The sequence below is a fragment of the Siniperca chuatsi genome, linkage group LG21, assembly GCF_020085105.1.
Source record: "Siniperca chuatsi isolate FFG_IHB_CAS linkage group LG21, ASM2008510v1, whole genome shotgun sequence".
Classification (NCBI taxonomy): Eukaryota; Metazoa; Chordata; class Actinopteri; order Centrarchiformes; family Sinipercidae; genus Siniperca; species Siniperca chuatsi.
The window spans coordinates 17,598,300-17,616,724 of NC_058062.1; the positions used below are offsets into that span (position 1 = coordinate 17,598,300).

General features: G+C 41.2%; 1 protein-coding gene and 1 long non-coding RNA gene across 4 annotated transcripts in view; one reads left to right on the forward strand and one right to left on the reverse strand.

Moving 5' to 3' along the window:
* The window catches only part of ntn1b (netrin 1b), a 44,295-nt gene that overhangs the window by 21,248 nt on the left and 4,622 nt on the right, over nucleotides 1–18,425 (reverse strand). The gene's annotated exons all lie outside the window — the stretch shown is intronic.
* LOC122869417 lies at nucleotides 5,065–10,048 on the forward strand. The gene is made up of 3 exons (XR_006376315.1): nucleotides 5,065–5,680; nucleotides 6,794–6,962; nucleotides 7,581–10,048. It is a non-coding gene; the product is annotated as an uncharacterized LOC122869417 (long non-coding RNA).

Below are 18,425 nucleotides of genomic sequence, written 5' to 3' on the forward strand. Positions count from 1 at the left end.
GCAGCCCTCACAGTTCCTCACACTTCAGTAATCTCTCCATCAATGCGCCCGTCTTAATGTTATTACAGGGAGATGCAGGCGATAAGACCGTCACATATGCTTCACGTTCATCAGTGGTCTGAATCACGTACAAACCAACTCACACCTGCCATAAGGGACCGGAGCTGGCAGGTGGTTGGGATTCAGAAACACTCCTTCTGAATGGGGGGCCCAGACGTACACACACACACACACACACACACACACTCACACACAGAGGTGTTTGGCAGCTGTCACAGGCTTATCTCCCACACTTCCCTCCCCAGGGATGATCCAACACACACTACGCCAAGCTTTGAAATACTCTCTCTCTCACACAGCACACACACACACACACACACACACACACACACACACTCTCTCTCCTCTCTTTCCCTCTTACTCTTTACTGCTCTCTTATCCCAGATGTTATCTCCACTTAAGGGAAGTGTGAGGGAAAATGCAATGGGGCTTTTTTCATAAATAGGAAATGGAATGCTCTTAGTTTTCGGTGCTGAAGAAAGCCGATGCTGGTACTGTACTTTCATCTTCCAAAATATTCCGAGACAGACGTGTTTATTGTAACACTGCACTTCAAAGTACACAATTACTTTTAAAAAAAACAGCCAAAGACAAAAAGAAACAAAAGCGGACCATCATAATTTCTATCTTTTTCCAGCAGAGATAAATAGATGATGTAAGTGATTCTTTGGTGTGAATTTCAATCTGAATCTGTCTCTTTGCAGAATAGTGTCTCTCAAAGGTGTGTGTGTCTGTGTGTGTGACAGTGTTAAGAGATTAATACGCTTTATCTCCACAGCTGTCCCCAGGCCCTTCTAATGAACGCTGTGCTATCTCATCCACACATCCCGGCTCTGCTCACACAGTCACTGCAGTAGCTGTCCAGCAGTGACAATAGCTTGAGCGCCGATAAGCCGTCTTTAGAGCAACAGGCTCCAAATGCCCCTCACTACAACAATTGCATGTTTGCCAAATAACTGAATATATGTACCATAGAAAAGTCAGGGAACAGATATGTTCCCTGAAGATATGTATGTGAAATCACTAAGTGAAGAATTTGGAGCCTTTTTTATTTTTTCAGACGTACCCTCACGGCCCTATCAGATGAACTCAACAACACCACCACAATAATTTTTTCATACAATTGAACTGTTAGTGTTTAGGTTGGTTTGGTCAAGTTTGCATTTGTACTACTAGTGGCAGAAGCTAGTCGTTTCAACCAAGCCCCCAGGAAAGGCGTAGTGGCAACACGGGGTATTACTTCCATGTTCATCACGTGACACACACTGGCCCAAAAAATATTTTTCCCCATACACAATCATTGGGAAAGCAGCGGCTGTAAGACGGTGAATGCATTTTTCTCAGCGTCACCAACTGCCCGAAATTACTCTTTTTATGATTTATATTTGGAAAGTTTAGAAGAGCCGTATGATTAAATCATTTTATACATTTGTGTGGGAAGCCAAAAAGATGTCAGCTGGTTAATCCAGAGGAAGTCTCAGACATACATGCTCTCAACTGGCTCGGCTGGAGAAGGACTCTACTGAGCATGCTCTATGAGCCCAAAAACGTGGAAGTGTGAGGAAGCCAGTGGAGGCTTTTTCAGCATGTGCGCCCTGTGAGCAACCTTCATAGGAATTTTCACAGGAATAAGTTCCGCTGGTTGGAAGTCACTGATACAGATCACTCGTCTCACACTGGTTCAACCAAAAAGCTCTTCTTTTCAGAACGATAAGAATGGCTTTAATAAAGTACAACAAATAATGTATGACATTTTCATATAAATATATGACCCCTTGGTTTCTCTGTATTGCCACCTAATGGAACACAGTAGTAATTCAATCTACACCCAGCTTGTGAAAGCTTTATGTTTGCTATGTGTGTTTCCTCCACTCAGTGTCAGGTAGGTAAATTCATCTGGACTACAGGAAATGATGTGTTTTCACATTTTTGCCAGCAGTAGCTTGTTTAGAATGAACAGAAGAAGGTAGAAGTGAGCAGACGGAAAAGTTTGTTTCCAGAAACCAAAACTTAAGCAACAAAGAAATCTCAGGAAAGATACGCAGATCATAATAATTGTTGCATTGTTTAAATACTAGTAAAATAGCAATGAGCGCTTATGAGCAAAAATAAAGAAGAAAATACATATATCATTATATAATTCTGTTCAAGAAATGCTTAAATTTCACTATTCATTTCACACTGCAAATCAGCTGCTTACTGTGATTTTGCATTGGACATCCAGAGTAACAAGGTGTCTTTTCTGGGTCTGCTTTCATTTGGTTTCAAGGGCGTACTTAGAGCTATGCTATTCCAATCTATTTATGTTCAAGTGCCATCTATCAGGCTTAGTGAAGGAAGCGCTCGTGGTGGGTGTGCATATTGGATGAAAATTACGCATCCCACAGCTCGGTGGAGGCGGTTTTTCGCTCCGTCTACAGAGGAGAGCACACTTCAGAAACAATCAAACGTCTGTACATGATGATCGCTAATGAAATTTGGTTATGGATGGTTTGAAGAACTCAGCGCCGCCGCAGCAGAAATTTACCAACCCTGTCAACAGGTGTCAGATGTTTAACCATGCAATGTGTCTGTTTGTGTGTATGTGTGTGTGTCTGTGTGTGTGTGTGAGAGAGAGAGAGAGAGAGAGAGAGAGAGAGAGACAGAGAGACTTGATTCAAGGTTTGTGTGTGATCTGCATTGAAAAGAATGCACCGCTTCTTCAGAGACGGAGGAAGATGGAATTCCAGCACAATTATTGTTTATTCGGGACCAATTACTCTCTCACTGTGTATAATCCTGTACAGTCGCTCATATCATGAGCTGATGACATGTGCCAGATCAAACAGGGTTCATCACAGCCTGCGATCTGAGGAAAAGACAACACTTGGCCCTCAACAGATAACAGAGCCATATTTTCATGATAACAGTTGGTTTAGTGGTTGGATATTTCAGAGACATGTACACACACAGAAACATACAAACTGCACTTGTTGTGAATGTCTCTATGAGTTAGACAGTATTTCTTTAAGGAGGTTGCATATTTGTTTTTTTAGTGTGCTACTACACATCTTGGCCTCACTGAGCAAGCTACATCTAATATACTCGATTGTGAAGTCTCACTGAAAAGCATATAAAGATTATGCAATGCTTGCGTAACACCTGTATTGTATATGTGGGTGATGTTGCAGAAGTGTCAAAAGAGTTCATTAATATCCATGAAGTGGATAGGCACTTTTTATTTAGTATAGAACAGTTTCATAGCAACAGCTATAGAGTTACACACATCTTCCCAGACTTGGTCTAATGACTTGATCAAAGAAGGATTGTAAAGACATCACTGAGAGTCTCTGATCACATCATATTCCATGAAAATAGATGGCACAAATATATCATTATAATACTGGAAGGCTGGAAGTAAATCATAAATGATTTCTGCTGTGAAGGTTCAATAAATTGCTGTCGTAAGTAAAGCTTTATAGAAAAGTGGTATCAGCTGCCATGGCTCTAAAAGGGTGCACTGAGACTCATCTTTATTGAGGCCAATACTATAACAAACAAGCATTTCTGTCACACAGCAGTCGTGGACTTTCTCTGATGAAGCACGTTTGACTCTGTAACGCACAACCATAAAAAGCAAGTGCTACAATCCGTCACCCTCAGCTGCTTCCAGGCCTGCTTCCACCAGACGCGCGTTTCTTACACTAAATATTTCGATCACACATCACTGCAGCAGCTGTGATTTTGATGAGGGCTAGGACAACAATAAAGGACTTCTACAACGAGCTCTCCACATGATGAATCCTTTTACAAGTTTCCGGAATGCTTTTGATGATTTCACTCGAGGCAAAAAAAAAAAATAAATAAAAAATGTAAACAGTGAAAGAAAAAGAATTGGAGCTGTTACAGGGAGATTTCTATCTCGCACAGGATGGAGCAGGTTTACACAATGACCTCTGAGGACTGCTTGATCAATAACAACCCCGTCACCTTGGTGTCACATAAACAAATAAAGCATCAAAACATGTGTGCCAATATGAGAATGATTTTAAAGGCCTTCTTCTTTGATCAAGTCAAAAAAGAGCTGGCATGGCTAAGACAAACAACAGAGGAGTTAGTGTATGTGACGTGGTTTTAATGAGACACATATTAGAGGTTGGAGGAGTTTGAAAAATGAAAATACAAGGTTCACTTTGCCGCACTTGCCTCCGTGCTGAACAGGGCTGATGCCAGAGCTTTTTGGGCTTTTGGAGACATTTATATCACGTCATTCCATCAATGTATTTCAGATTTCTTCTGTTGGCCGTCTAGAACAAGAACAGGCGACCATCAAACATCACACCACATCAAATAACGGTTCCTTTCTTCTGGCTGAAGGTGGTCATGAAAATCAGCTGGTGTTGTCTTTGGTTGGAATGAAAACCACCAAAAATCGTAGCCCTCATTGGCCAATACTGTACAGTTACAGTAGAGTTCATAGGTATTACGGAGGACAAGAACTGAAACAAGGTATAGTAAAGTGCATGGTGCTTCTTTTCCAAAGTAGAAAACATGACAGGTAGTAGCTGTGTAGCTACAGTAAGAAGCTTTTACACTATTGCCTGTCGGCAAACAAGTGGCAATTGACGGTTAAAGCCAATTTACAGGTGCCTTAAGATGCAGTTCCTTTAATGGCCACTAGATGTGGTTTCCAAAAGAACCCAGACTCTATTGAAGTGACTGGAAAAAAACACCAACTTTTCTTCTGAAATACAAAGTCATGAAGTTGTTTTGGGTCTCAAGAGACAAAGAATCTGCTCCTGTTAGCAGCACTCTGGCTAGTTTAGGGCCACTGTCAACCCATGGACGTCATGCTGGCACATTGCTCATTACATTTTGGTTTGAGTCCGGCAATTAAGCAAGCGTGATGGCAATGCAATTTTGTCAACCTCGGCCTGATTTTTTCTAGAAACAACTGACCAGATGCAGCAAGCATCCACAAACTTTAACACATCCTGTCAGAAACCTTCACATTGATTTTTTCTGACAAGAACCATTACCACTGTCCACTTTAGAACTGATATCAACGGTTTAGCTGCATCTGCCTGGTGGTATTAGGACAGATGCAATCAATCTAATGATGCCGTCATGGCCAATTTGGCAGCAACACCTCTGTTCCCCGTGGGGAGTTGTGTCTGGTCTGCCACCATCACAGCACACAGAACAGAAACATAACGACCCATCACTCAGCTCACCTTTCACCTCTGAGGAGCTGCCAAACCACACAAGAGTGGACGTTGTGCCCCGAGACCAGATAAGAGATGAAAAGGTATATAACCTGAGCTAATGAATTGAGTTCTCCTCAAGATAAAAGGCTATCTAAAGCCATCTCACTCTTCTGCTTCACCCAAGCCTGAGCATGTTCCTACGTCTGTGTAAAAATCTGCTGATCACTATGTTTGTCCAGTTTTAACTTAAGTTATGTAGATATAAACTGATCTTATCGTTGTTTTAGCCATATGTCAGGTGCTAGAAGCCAGGCTGAGTAGAAATGTAAAGGAGATCAGAAAAACTCTTAATGCAGTATTCAACTAGGATTTTATAAAATGAAATGTCTTATGAAGCTTTTTTTGCATCTGTTCAGAGCCTGGCAGATATGAAGGTAAGTATTTTGCTAAAATACTTAATACTATGCCTCTTATTTGAATGAATGGATTAAATGATATAAGGGTAAGGTTGTTTAACAAGTAAAAAAAAAAATTAATTTATGTGCAGAATCAAACATTTTACCAGAGACATTTATATGTTCTTGTAAATCTCTGAAACCACAAAAAGGATCTGGCAGCTCCAATGAAAATGAAATGTAAATGAAATATACAACCCTATCTCCTAGAGATTACGTTTATATACAACAAATGTGCAACAGCAAATGCGTTATGAGGGAAAGATAATGCAGACCGGAGCACGTTTTCTATCAACATAATGAGGAAGTCGTATTTGGGAAGTCGCAAAAATGTTGAAACTGAACATATCAGTTAATATGTTTACCGACAATGTAGTTCTACAGCATATGACGCATGACTACAGCATTATTCAACTTTTCTATGGTTTTGGTGGCACTGGCAGCACTCGGATGAGGTTGACTCGGGTGACACCAGTGATGTGTTAACATTTAACCAGAACCCTAACCTTAACCAAAGTGCTTTACCACAGATGGGAGTGTAGATGTGATACATGTAGTGCTTCTTTCACTCAACAAACGTTGCCTCTGTACATAATCCAGGCAGCAATGGCATTTGTCACAATTAATAATAAATAATTGGGAAAACAATTTAGTAATATATAAATATAATTTCTAGGACACAGGGTTGAAATATGATTCATACATACAAATAGTATGATTCCACCACAGATGATTTAGTCTCCTGCATCCTGAGCATCAGGGTGTTTAGCGAGACCTCTTTAACTGGACAACCTGAGTTCAAGCCCTCGTGTTGGGTCCTTGAGAAAGACACTAAATACCTATCAGCTCCATGGGAGCTTCTGTAGATAGGTTTGACCTCTGACCTCCCAGGAATTTCCCTGTGCTTATTAAGAATAGTCAGAACATTTTGGTTGGAAATGTCCCTTAAGTTGGCACTGCCAGCACTGCACTGTAAATAATATGGCTTGTTCTAACTGTTGATTAATAGTTGCATATAGTATGTGTGTGTATTTGCGTCTATGTGTGAATGTGTGCTTTTCATGTGACACTTCGTCTCTCCTCTCTCTGCAGACTGCCTCCCTCAGTGTGGGAATAAGTCTCTCCGCTGACTTGCACGCCTTGTCTCGCCGTGCAGCATGCGGTGATGTCATGGGAGGCGTTCCCTTTCTTTACGAGTGCAGCTCTGTGATCTCTGGTGGAGATCAATTAGCTGAGCAATCAGCCCGCCCTGTGCTTTTGTGTGAGTAACTGCTCGTAAACCATTTGGTTGCCTGGCGAACGGGGAATGCACTGCCTCAACATAAACAGCCACCCAAGTCAGCCTGGCCAAAGTAGAACTGCAGGCTCCTTCTCAGTACAGTATACTGTATCTCATTAGGTAATGCAATGTGACATCAGCTCACGCAATGCACCATTAGCCAATGTAATTTAAGATTAGCTGGTAATAATGTGTGTGGGTCATACTAATGATCTGTTAGTGGTGACTCTGACAAGAACAGTAGTTCTCTCTAACCTGCTTTAATGACTTTACTGACTGTAAAGGCTAAATACCAAATACTATAATATGTATCTGCGCTGTGATTTATACTGTATTGTATATTAGATGCCTTTACAATGTACTGCAATTGTAGGAAGTATTGTAAAACATCTCACTATGACCCCGTTTACATCCAAGAAAAAAGAGCTGACATTTTGTTGCGGCAACATTTTGTAATTGTGCAATCAGTAATGACCAGAGTTATACACTCCAAGTTCAAAACAGCTGCTGCTAGGTGGTGCCAGTAATAACACACCCTCTCTTATGAATAATAATGCATAATGGCCAGCATATCTCAGCCCATTTTTCCTCTTGTTGCAGGGTTGGGAGCAGTCCAGGGGAGGCGGGAGTGGGCGTAGTCCCGGTTCAGTTTGCTGGAACGGGTGCCGTGTAATTGCAACAATCTCGCCTGGGATCTTTGTTGCATGTCGCCCGTTTTCTATCACCCATTTGTGCTGTCTTTCTATACTCCACATTTGCTAATTAAAGCAGCAATGCAGTGAAAAAAATGGGAATAAATAGCAGCAAATGGGACAAAGAGCGACACAAAGAAGAGAGGAAAAGACGAGCATGTATTCTAGTGTCGGCTGTTAGCTGGTTTTTATTTCGCTTTTCCTCAGATGTCCAGGCCTGTTCTCAGGGCCTCTCTTACACCTGATCCTCCCCGCATCGGAGGTCATGTGTTTAAATGTAATGTTTAGCCATATCTTAAATTTAGTCATTTTATCAAATGTGAGGTTTGTTTCCTGAGCGACCACTGGAGGAAACAAGACTGGACTTAAAATGACCAATTAAAGCATAAAGCTGATGGATTGGTGGAGGAACTTCCTGCTGTCACTGGTTGGCAGGAGCTCGGGGCGTTGACTGGGGAATACTTCCTCTTAGTTTGCGTGTGGTGTGTGTATGTGTGTGCGTGCATACAGACATGCAACTGCGTCAGCAATTACATGTGCCTGCTGTGACTGTTGTTAAAATATTCTCTTGAGTAATAATCTCAGAAAAGTTTATTATTTTCTAATGTATCTGTGTGTTTGTGTTTGATGCCTTGTTTATTTTCATTGATGAACTGGAGTGCTCTCACAGTGTAGGTGTGGAAACAGGCTGACCGTGAGTGCTGCTCCTTTCCTTCCTCAAGTTTATTTCCTCAAGTTTGTGGGAGAGGTGATGAAAAGGTCCACGTTCATTAAGCTCAAAAAGCAAATTCTGTTCCCTCTGTTCTGTTTCTAAAGGAAGTTTTTACTGTATGTGGATAGATGCACTGCACGGATATAAAAAAGGTTTTAAAGCACTGGTTCGGTTTTTCTTTTTCAGACTAGTGCAGCTGATTGGGACTTATTGTTTTAAAGAATCTTCTTGATGCACAAAATTGAATCTTTAGTTATCCATTTCTTTATGTACATTTTCATTTATCCGACCCAAAAAATAAGGAGTGTACTATATATTCATACCCCCGTTATCTGAGAAACACTTCCTCTGCAGGTATCATTGCCAGGATCCTCAACATTTTCTATCACATATACAAGTTTACTCACAAGTTCAGTTGGTGGAAAAGATGGTATGGCAGATGACAGATATGACATTAAATTTGTAAGCAGTGAGGCCTTTAGTGGCACCATATTGTTTCTGTACCTATTCTACCCTTTGAACCAAATTGTCTAATTTACTGTAAAATCCTTACTCCTTGGGTTTTATGAGTAATTTGGATAACAGGGATTTTGGTTTGAGTGTTGATACAATTGGGAGACATCTGAAAATCATGCACCGTAATCACCAACTTGAGGCTAACCTGAATCGTTTGCTCCAGCTGGGAGCTTGTATTTACAGTAAACCTGAATGCAGCATAATTGAGCTTGTGGTCGGAGGGGGCGTTCTCCAGACTAAACCTGTACGAAACATCTAAACAGGACCAGGTTGCTGTGGGACTTTGCTGGCCAGTGTTAGGTTGAGGTCCAAATCTTCCCCACAGAGCAGGGAGGTTATTTTAACACTCTGGCACGTGCATTCTCCACTGCGTCCCCCCTTGCTGAGGGAATAAGGGAGATAGAGGCAGGAAGCCGCTAGGTTGTAAATCATAAAGCTGAGGTGACAATCCATCGTTCTTGTGGTATTTTTATTGTGCTTTTCTCCAAGGGCCTATTTATAACAAGCCACATCCCCAATGACAAAAATGTCTCTCCCGTGTGTTTTTAGATTGCATCAAAACATTTAACCCTATATCTCACTGAGTGCAGTTGTTTTCCTATTTTTATTCAGTTCATGGAGACGTTCACTGAGTCCTTGCACAAACATGGTGTGTGCTCTCTACACAAGTCCAAGCAAGTGTTCAATTTATAATGTGACACCAGCTCACCTTAGGAAAAAGGGCACAGCCTGAACACTGTGGTCACATTGTCTCCGTATAGGAAGGAAAAAGTTAGGGAATTAATGGTTAATGATTGTTTTTATGGAAACACTGAGAGGTCATTGTAAAGGTTTTCTTACTACTTCATTCATTTTTATCCCAAAGTTTGTTCTGGTTGCTAGGTGGCTTCCAGGACATGGTACTGAGCTGAAGAGGAAAAGGCTTGGTTCTTCCTGAAGCACGGCAGTTAGAACACAGGAACCCGGTGAACCTTAAACTACAGTAGTAATGAATAAAACAAATGCTATGCTATGAGCTATCCAATGTGTGGGGCCTCTGCTGTCAGTCAAAGCCATGTGACTGAGATGTTTGGACTGTTGCATCAGTTTCATTCACAATAGAAATAGCATAAATATTTATACTGTTTACTGTAGGGGCACTCCACTAATTTTACAAGATCAGTTTACTCAGCCTGTGAAAACAATTGTTGGATCCAGCATTTAGGGACCAAAAGTCAGGATATCTCAAACTCTGCTCGATTTTGGTTATTCTTTTAATCTGTCACTCGCAAGTCTCCCAGCTTAATGGAAGTGCAATACTAAATTGCAGCAGAACCCCTTTAAAGTTATAATCCTTAAGATTTTCATGAAATTACTATTTATGGCATTTTTCAACAATAGCCACTCACTGTATTTACATTCTGTTGACCTCTCTATGTTGTAGTTTTTATTGTTAGTGGCGGAGTCCGCCATTCCTGCACTGGATTCAAATTGTCTTCACATGCAGGAGGGATTGACAGGAGACGATGCAACACGTGATCCAGTGTTACTGTTTTATCTCATTGATATCAGCCTCACTGTTTACTGTTCACTCTCCTACAGCCTTTTAAGAGCTATATGAAGTTACTACTAATGCTAACTCAATATTTCGTTCTGCTGCTGCTTTATATTAAAAGCATTCAACTGGCAAAACACAGGGTGGTTTTTATTGTGAAGCACTCACAACGTAATGCAACAGTTCATCAAAACTGCATCTACAAAACAAGAAAACTTTTAGGCATTTTTAGTCTGCAAATCACTTTTAAAAGTTGCAGGGAGTAATGGAACAAGAAGGAGCAGATTAAGAGTAGCAGGCGACAGCCAACTCCTGCTACTGCTACTGCTCTGATGCTGTGTGGAAAACTACTCACGCCAATTGTTTGCTTGGCTGCACTATAAACAGACAGCAGTTCTTCTGTTGTATTTCTGACAAAGTAGCTGCTCGGGGACTGTTGACTGCAGCATTAAACCGCACTTGCTATTACGACCAGTTACCACAGGTTTCGTCATATCAAGCAGGGTGCCTTGCAGCCACCTCTGTATCTTTTACTGTCCTCTGCTCAGTGTGACAGGTTCATTGTTTAGGTATTTTCAGATCTGTTCATGTCACTCCAGAACATAAAAACCTGCTGTAACAGAGACCGGGCACTCCAGGGTTGTTGGACATCACAGTGTAATCTAACATGGTCTTTGGGCTCACTACTCTGAGGTCATTCTGTTCCCCAGCTGCCTGCCTAAGTGGGAACCAGATACGGCGTATTATCTCTGACTCACTATCGTGAGAAATTGAGCCTTACTATCTGTGTAAATAAACTGCATGGCACATATACACACACATACACATGTATGCATGCTACGAGTTTACATCGCACTCTCAGCAGAGGTTTTCCTGCAAGCAGAGAAGGGAGGAAACTGTCTGATGTATGTCTCAGAGCTTGGCCGATTAGGAGAGGAAGGAAGTGACTTTCTACTGTTTGTGAGCGTATGAAGGAGTTGTGAGCCATCTGCTCCACAGTAGCTGTGGTGACCTGGACAAGACATGAGAAGAGGATGGGAACAGGCGTTCCACTCTGTCTACATGCCCACTCAGACTGGAAGAGTTATGGAAGACTGGAAGGCAGCTTAATCCCCTGCCTTTGCTCCCTGTCTGACCAAGAGATCTGCCTCAATCACAAACACACAGTGTGCAGAGGGAGGATTGCAATTGATGAATCCCCAGGTTTTCCCTCCTTTGAGCAGATGTGGAACCCTGGGATATTTATAGTCATGTAGGGACCGGTGTCTGGTAGCCAATGTGTTCTCCTCTCCTCTATCTATCCTGTTGGATATCCCCTCAAATCCAATAAGTGGTTCCTCATTCTCTCTCAGAGAAGAATTGGTCACTGGGGTATGTGAGAGATGGAGGCAGAGTAGAAATCCATTATGGAGCAACAGAGACCCTTGGCCAGGCTCACACAGAAGTTATATGGATAAATAAATATGAAACAGGAACCAACAACTCCATTTCCTTTTCAAGGCGGCCTTATTATGTCTACACTTTGTTTGCTTTAAAGTGTTCTGGAGATAAGTGGCGGTTAATGGAAAGAACAGCGGGGTAATTAGCAGCTGACATTCCTGAAGCTTGGTGAAATATTAAGCAGCAGTCACATTTAATTTACATGTTAAGTTACTACTGAAGGCTCCAAACTATTAAAAAAACTGTAGGAAAGCCCCTGCAGACTTACTGTAAGTGTCATTCTAATAGGGATCAAGACTTTATTTAACTATAATTGATCCAATTGTCAGTTGTTGCCTTTGTCTTCCAGTAAAAAGACCCCTGTGTCGACAGCGCAGCAGGGAGGATGGTACCAGCCAAAGGAGCTTATGCCTCCACTGCAGAGTTCCTTAATGCTTTTTGGGGGGAGAGGGGGAAGTGGCACAGGGGGTAAGTCGGGTAAGTGACACTGAGGAAGTGTGTTGTGTGTGGGTGTACAAATAGCGCTGTCACTGAGCTGGCGGTGTCGGGTGGCAGCGCAGCAGGGGAGCTGGCTGGGGGTCTGAAGCTGAGCTGCGGAGCGTGTCACTCCGCTGGCCTATTAATCATTCCCAGCCTGCCCTGCTTCAGCGCCTCAAAGGGGCTTGATGCGCACGCACTAGGTGGTCCTGATGCCACCCTGGAAGCCCCAGCAGTCAGCTCCATGTAGACAGACGGTGGACACAAAGAGTTGAGCATCCACACATACGCACAAACGTGCATCTATTTCATCTTGGCTCAGTGAACAATAAGGTGCCCCATGAACAAACGAAAATAAACAGCCAAGAAAACAAACAATCTGTCCACGCCACTCAGGATCTACTTACTGCATCATACAATGTTGTCTGTTGTGTTTAAGTGTGCACAGACAAACAGAGATGAGGCCCAAATAGCATTTTAGGTCACAGTTCACACTAACTCACTGAATAAATGCATCAGTAATGACTAGGGGTGTAATGCAAACGTACATTCTGTATCTGTATCTGTTAATGACACAAAAATATCTGTATTCAAATCTTTTTCAGTTCACAAAAATATAGAATAACGTAACATTTTAACCTTGTACCTAAATTAATCAAATAATATATGAATCCCACCCCCCAAAATATTAAAAAGTGAGTCTAAACTGAGTCTAAGTAAAAGCTGTGTAGGTGCATGGTTAAGGCTAATATCCGCAACGTCCCTGGTTTGACTTCGGGACGGTTGTTGCATGTCATACCCCTCTCTCCCCAACAAATCTGTGTAACAGTTAATGATTTGGTGGAAATTAATGATGGAAGGTTTAAAAAGTGTTCCCACTTTTATCCAAATCAGAATAGCACTGAGCTGTATTGCACTGATGGGGTTTTTTTTATCTGGATTTTTTAAATCCATATAATGAATGGAGGACCAGTTGAATGTAAAGTTTCTATGATTAAAAACTTTCCCCCCCCCCAGCTATTTACAAAAAAAAAATGGCCATGGCTCATAAGGTCCTCATTTTAAAAAAGCCATGGGCACGCATCAGGGGTCTCGATGAAAATGAAGTTGGTTTTAAGGTTTTAGTCTTAAAAAACAAGCAAGCTATTGACAAAAATAAGAAATGCTCTCTTGGCCATTTTGCATGCACTTTTGAGACAATGCTACTGTTCACTGTATGAATAATGATGACACAATAAAGGCATCAGCACACATAATGTGTCATAAAGCCAGAAAAGAGATAGAGTTACCACCTTTCAGGCAAATGTTAAACACAATAATCTGTATGTGTCGAATAAACCCACTGTATTCTGCATATGTTCCATACTGGTCATCATGCCATGAACTCCAACAGCCCATGCGAGAAGGATACAAACATTAAATCAAAGCTAACGTACTCCTCTCAAAACACTGAGTCACCTCTCCAAACCGCCGTCCACAACATAGCAGAACAGGATTTTTCACTATGCTCTTAAAAGCCTGAGTGAAACCTTTCTGGCTAAAACCATCATATCTGTCTTGAATTATGAGCTCAACAAAACAAAATCCTCAAAACATGAAGCCTTTACCCAGAGGACACTGGATTGTAAGAGAGCATGGATTTTTTTTTTTTTTAGATCCCCCAAATACATCTCTTTGTTGTATGGTCTGGTTGTAAACAGAGAAACCTCTTACCAAAGTCACATAGGCTTATGTTGCAAGAAAGACTGGAGGCGACAGAGTAAAGGCCAATTTCAGAAGTATTGTTCTCTGTTTGTAATCGTGACAGAGTTAAAGGATGTTTTAGGATATGCCCTAAAACAACAGCTGCTGTTATCGCCGTTAGCATGTGAGCAACATCACAGAAATGTAGATGTTAGTCCCATTGAGCACAGCTTTTGGAATGTAAGGGTAGTGTCAGGGTATCACTACTTAACTGGATGATATGTATACAAGAATCCCTGCTGTGACATCTTCTATGTTGAAGTGATAAGTGAGATGCTGAATCCATGTCATGTCAAGCTGTCATGTTTTTAAGCTGACTGTGCACTCTGCCCTCACTTTATGCATGTTTTACCCCATTTACTGCACTTAATATTTGACACTTGTATATTTTGTATCATTGCTGACCCTTTCCCAAAACAGACTGTAGATGAATTATCCACAACCCAACACTCTGATAATGAATTAGAAAAGTAAAAAGAAGAAGCCTACGAAAGCAAAGAGCAAGCGGAGAGCGGTAAATACAAAACACTATTCTGTAGGGGACTGTATGAAAATTATTTGGAGGGAAGCAGAGGGTTTTTTTGTAAGTCAAGGGCAGGGTTAAAAGAAAATATGAATAACTCTGTGGAGGGCCTTACCTTTTTAACATAATGTTAAGCCCCCCTCCCCACCCCAATAATTTTCAAGCCAAGTTATTGAAAGATATGGGTCAGTTCTATCCCAAATATGGTAAGATACAGGACAAAACAAACATTCAATAAATATTGAGGAAAGTAAAGTGAATGTGGTTATTTTTTACATTACATTCAAATCTCAGTTGTTGGAGCTTCCAACAACCCATCAAAAGTGACTAGATCTGTTTATGGAACTGCAGTAGCACACAAAGATAACATAACTTCGACACCAAAATGGCAGGAAATTGAATGAATTTATGAAGTATATTTCAAATATCTAAAATTCTAATTCTAATCTAAATTCTATCTAAAAAAAATTTGTATTCTTTGGAAAATGGTCAGTGGTAATGCAAAATAAAGCTGATTTGTAGTTTATTGGCTAAAACATGCAAGACTAAGCATGATCTTTTAAAGTGTATAAAACTGTAAGCAAAAACCAAACAAAATCCCTTTTCTGACACATTTCAGTCCTTCCTTTGTGAACATGAACTGCAATAGAGAACTCAGCTGTATGCTAAGATGTCACACACAGGCAAATTATGAGCAGTTTCACTTTGACTGATTTGCAGAATAGTTAGCAACAACAAAATTTGCCTCAGTCCCTGCGAGTGACAATGGTTCACGTCACAGTTTCCACTAAGTCCGTCTCCAGTTTTCTGTTGCTGGTTTAGGTCAGTTTGTCTCCAGAGGAGGCTGTCACGCGAGTCCTCAGGGCTTCAGTCGCACTGATATTGTTAGATACTCTCCTCGTGTTCGTAAGAAAAGCACACGTGAGTCTGCTTTATATTTTATTTTTGCTGATTGAAACTGATTGGTTTAATATATTTTTGCCACAGGGTCACTACCGCCTGTGATTACTTTCTCTAAACTCCCATTGGTCAAACCATTTGAATTTTTCTCCCCAGTGCCCCCGAGCTGTACTCAAGCATTGACATGTTCTGGATGACTGAGACTCATCAGTCCATCTAACTGGCACTCTGCTCCTGATGGGGTTTTCAAGGGTGTCTTATCTTCCATGCTGCTGTAACGCCAAAAAAGTTCCCGAATGTCTCCTAACATGTAACACACCTGTTTTCTTTTAACCACTCCTTATTCCATGTTTGTTTTCACCTAATATCGATTTTTTCCCCACATACTTGTGTTCATTCTTATTTTCTTCTTAGTACTTCAACAACTATTTCCATGTAATCTTTATGAAACGCAATTTGTAGTGCTGTGCCTAGGTCTTGGTCTTATTTAGACTATTTGCACAGCACATCTGAAGGTTGTAATGTTGTTAAGGGTTGTTGTGGACCCCAGGGAAAATGACTGCTACGCCTGTAATCACTAATGAGGACCCAAACAAACTACCCACAACAAGAGCAAGATGCTTACAATCACATTTATTTGTTTTCATTTTTGTGTTTTCTCTCATTCAGTAAAATGTTCCTTTCAGACATGTTTTTTTTTTTTTTTTTCCTGCGTGACCAAAGTCTTCTTTAAATGTTTACTACTGGATGTCACTGAATTTGTGTTTCCCCACGGGAGAAATGTCTCTTTGCCTACCAGAGTGAGGTCAAAGGTCAGAGCCTGAGGGGCTGATGAGGCCTCAGTGCCCTGCTCATGGGTACTTCAGTATGACAGATTACCGTCAAGGGGATTGAACCAACGCTTTCTTGTCTTATCAACAAACCACCTTGCTTGTTTATTCAAACATCTTCACTGTAACTATCGCACCTAATCACTATTGCTGACAACACATTCACTTTGCAGACACATCCTGTTTTCGTTACTGTATTATACAATAGATTAAGGAAATATATTTGAACATGAGACCCATCAAAACAGAAGTCACCAAAACAAAAACAACCCCAGTAATAGCCGTGTCCTCTGGCTATTGTTGACTAAATTCATGTGAGAATTCAAAACCCTCAAATATGTCTCAGCTTACAAATTAAATAGAAATGGCTGACTGTCCCCTGGCGTTGGCACACAGTGATGGGCCAGAGAATGACGGGGAGAGAGAGAAGGAGCAACCGGAGGAGAGAGGGCAGAGAATGAAGGAACCCAAATACCAGAGAACGTGTGAGACAGTCATGACATCATGCTTTATAGAAATTCTTCTCTCCCCGTCACATGGGTTGCTGCCGTGGAGTTGAAATGAAACCCAGATGGTGAGCAGGCCTGGCCTGGCCCAACCTGGCAACCCAGGAGAGGCAGGCGGCACATTCACCAGTCGTCAGCAGAAACAGTGTCAATGGTCCCAGGCAGCCACATGGACAACGGCTGGTCCAGCACAGAGACGCTGTCAGCCTGCATCCCTAAAAGCATCTTGTGTTTCAAATCATCTTTGCTCAATTGTAAACTAAACAGGAAAGCTGATCTTAGATGTGGCGCGGTTCTTTAAAACAGACGGTGGTAAATGTGGTGTCCTTGTACGGTAAGGGTCTGGTTTCCTCCTGCCTGTACCAGTGTTTCCTCTCTCTCTGAGCTGCTGTCATGTGAGTGGGTTGTAGTTCAAAGAAAAAAAAAAGCTGTTCTCAAAGCACTCTTGTCTTTACTGATTTGATGTCTAGACTAGTGATTCCTAACCAGGGGTACGTTTGTTGAGTAGCTCAACTGATTTGAAAAAATAGAAATAACAATTTGATTTACAAATATACAGTATATCCACATACTGAGTCAGCTGTAACACCTGTTTGAGAGTGGGTGAAAACTAGTTAGTAAGCAAGCAGAGAAGTCTAAACAATTAGCAAAAGGTAGCAGATAAATGGTTAGATAACTTAAACTAATGGATAAATGGTTAAAATGTTCAGCTTCTACCAATCCAAGAGGTAGAAGTACAAATGCAAACTTAATGAAACTGACCTAAACACTGACAATTCAATTGGATGAAAACATTATTGTAACAATATCCACTTTCTTATATTGAACAATGTTAAACATTGAATTTTAAAATCATTTTAAAATTCAAATGAACACATTTGGAAAATGATGATGAAGGGGTGCTTGAATTCTTCTGACAGGGCTGTGGGGGTATGTCCGACATAAAGGGTGAGGAACCACTGGTCCAGTCTCATTAAACGACTCTAAGGTAGCTATAGTTTTGATTTTAACATTCAAACGCCCCCTTGCATTTGTGCTCTCAAATCTCTTCCACCATATTTATCATCAAACCAGCTGGTTCTTTAAAAAAATTTGAGAGCGTGCATTTATATTCTGCGCTCTATTTTTAGAGCTGTTGGAGAGAGTACCAGTATGTGCTGCACAGACTGGGAGCAGAGCCAGTAGGCAATTGATACAATCATATCCTAATTCAGCTACCTTGTGGGTGGCAAACGTGTCGGCTCTTCCTCACAAAAATTTGTGTGTAGGTTTAATAAATGCCAAAATACTTCGAGCAGAGCACACAACAAAATGCTCTCTACTAGGACAGATAGTAACTGCCCTTGTGATCAGAGATTCACAGATTTCGATCCCACAAGACCAGATGTGTCTCTGTAAATTTTTCTTTCATATACAATACATCTAAAGCCAGATAAACGCCTGCCAACAGTTAGAACACATCAAAAGTGTAAGGAAACAAGACTGATTGAACCTCCAGCTGACTCTCAGCCGTTATAAAACAGAACATCGCATGGCAGGGTGACAGCAAAAACAAAGTTGAAATTGAACAAA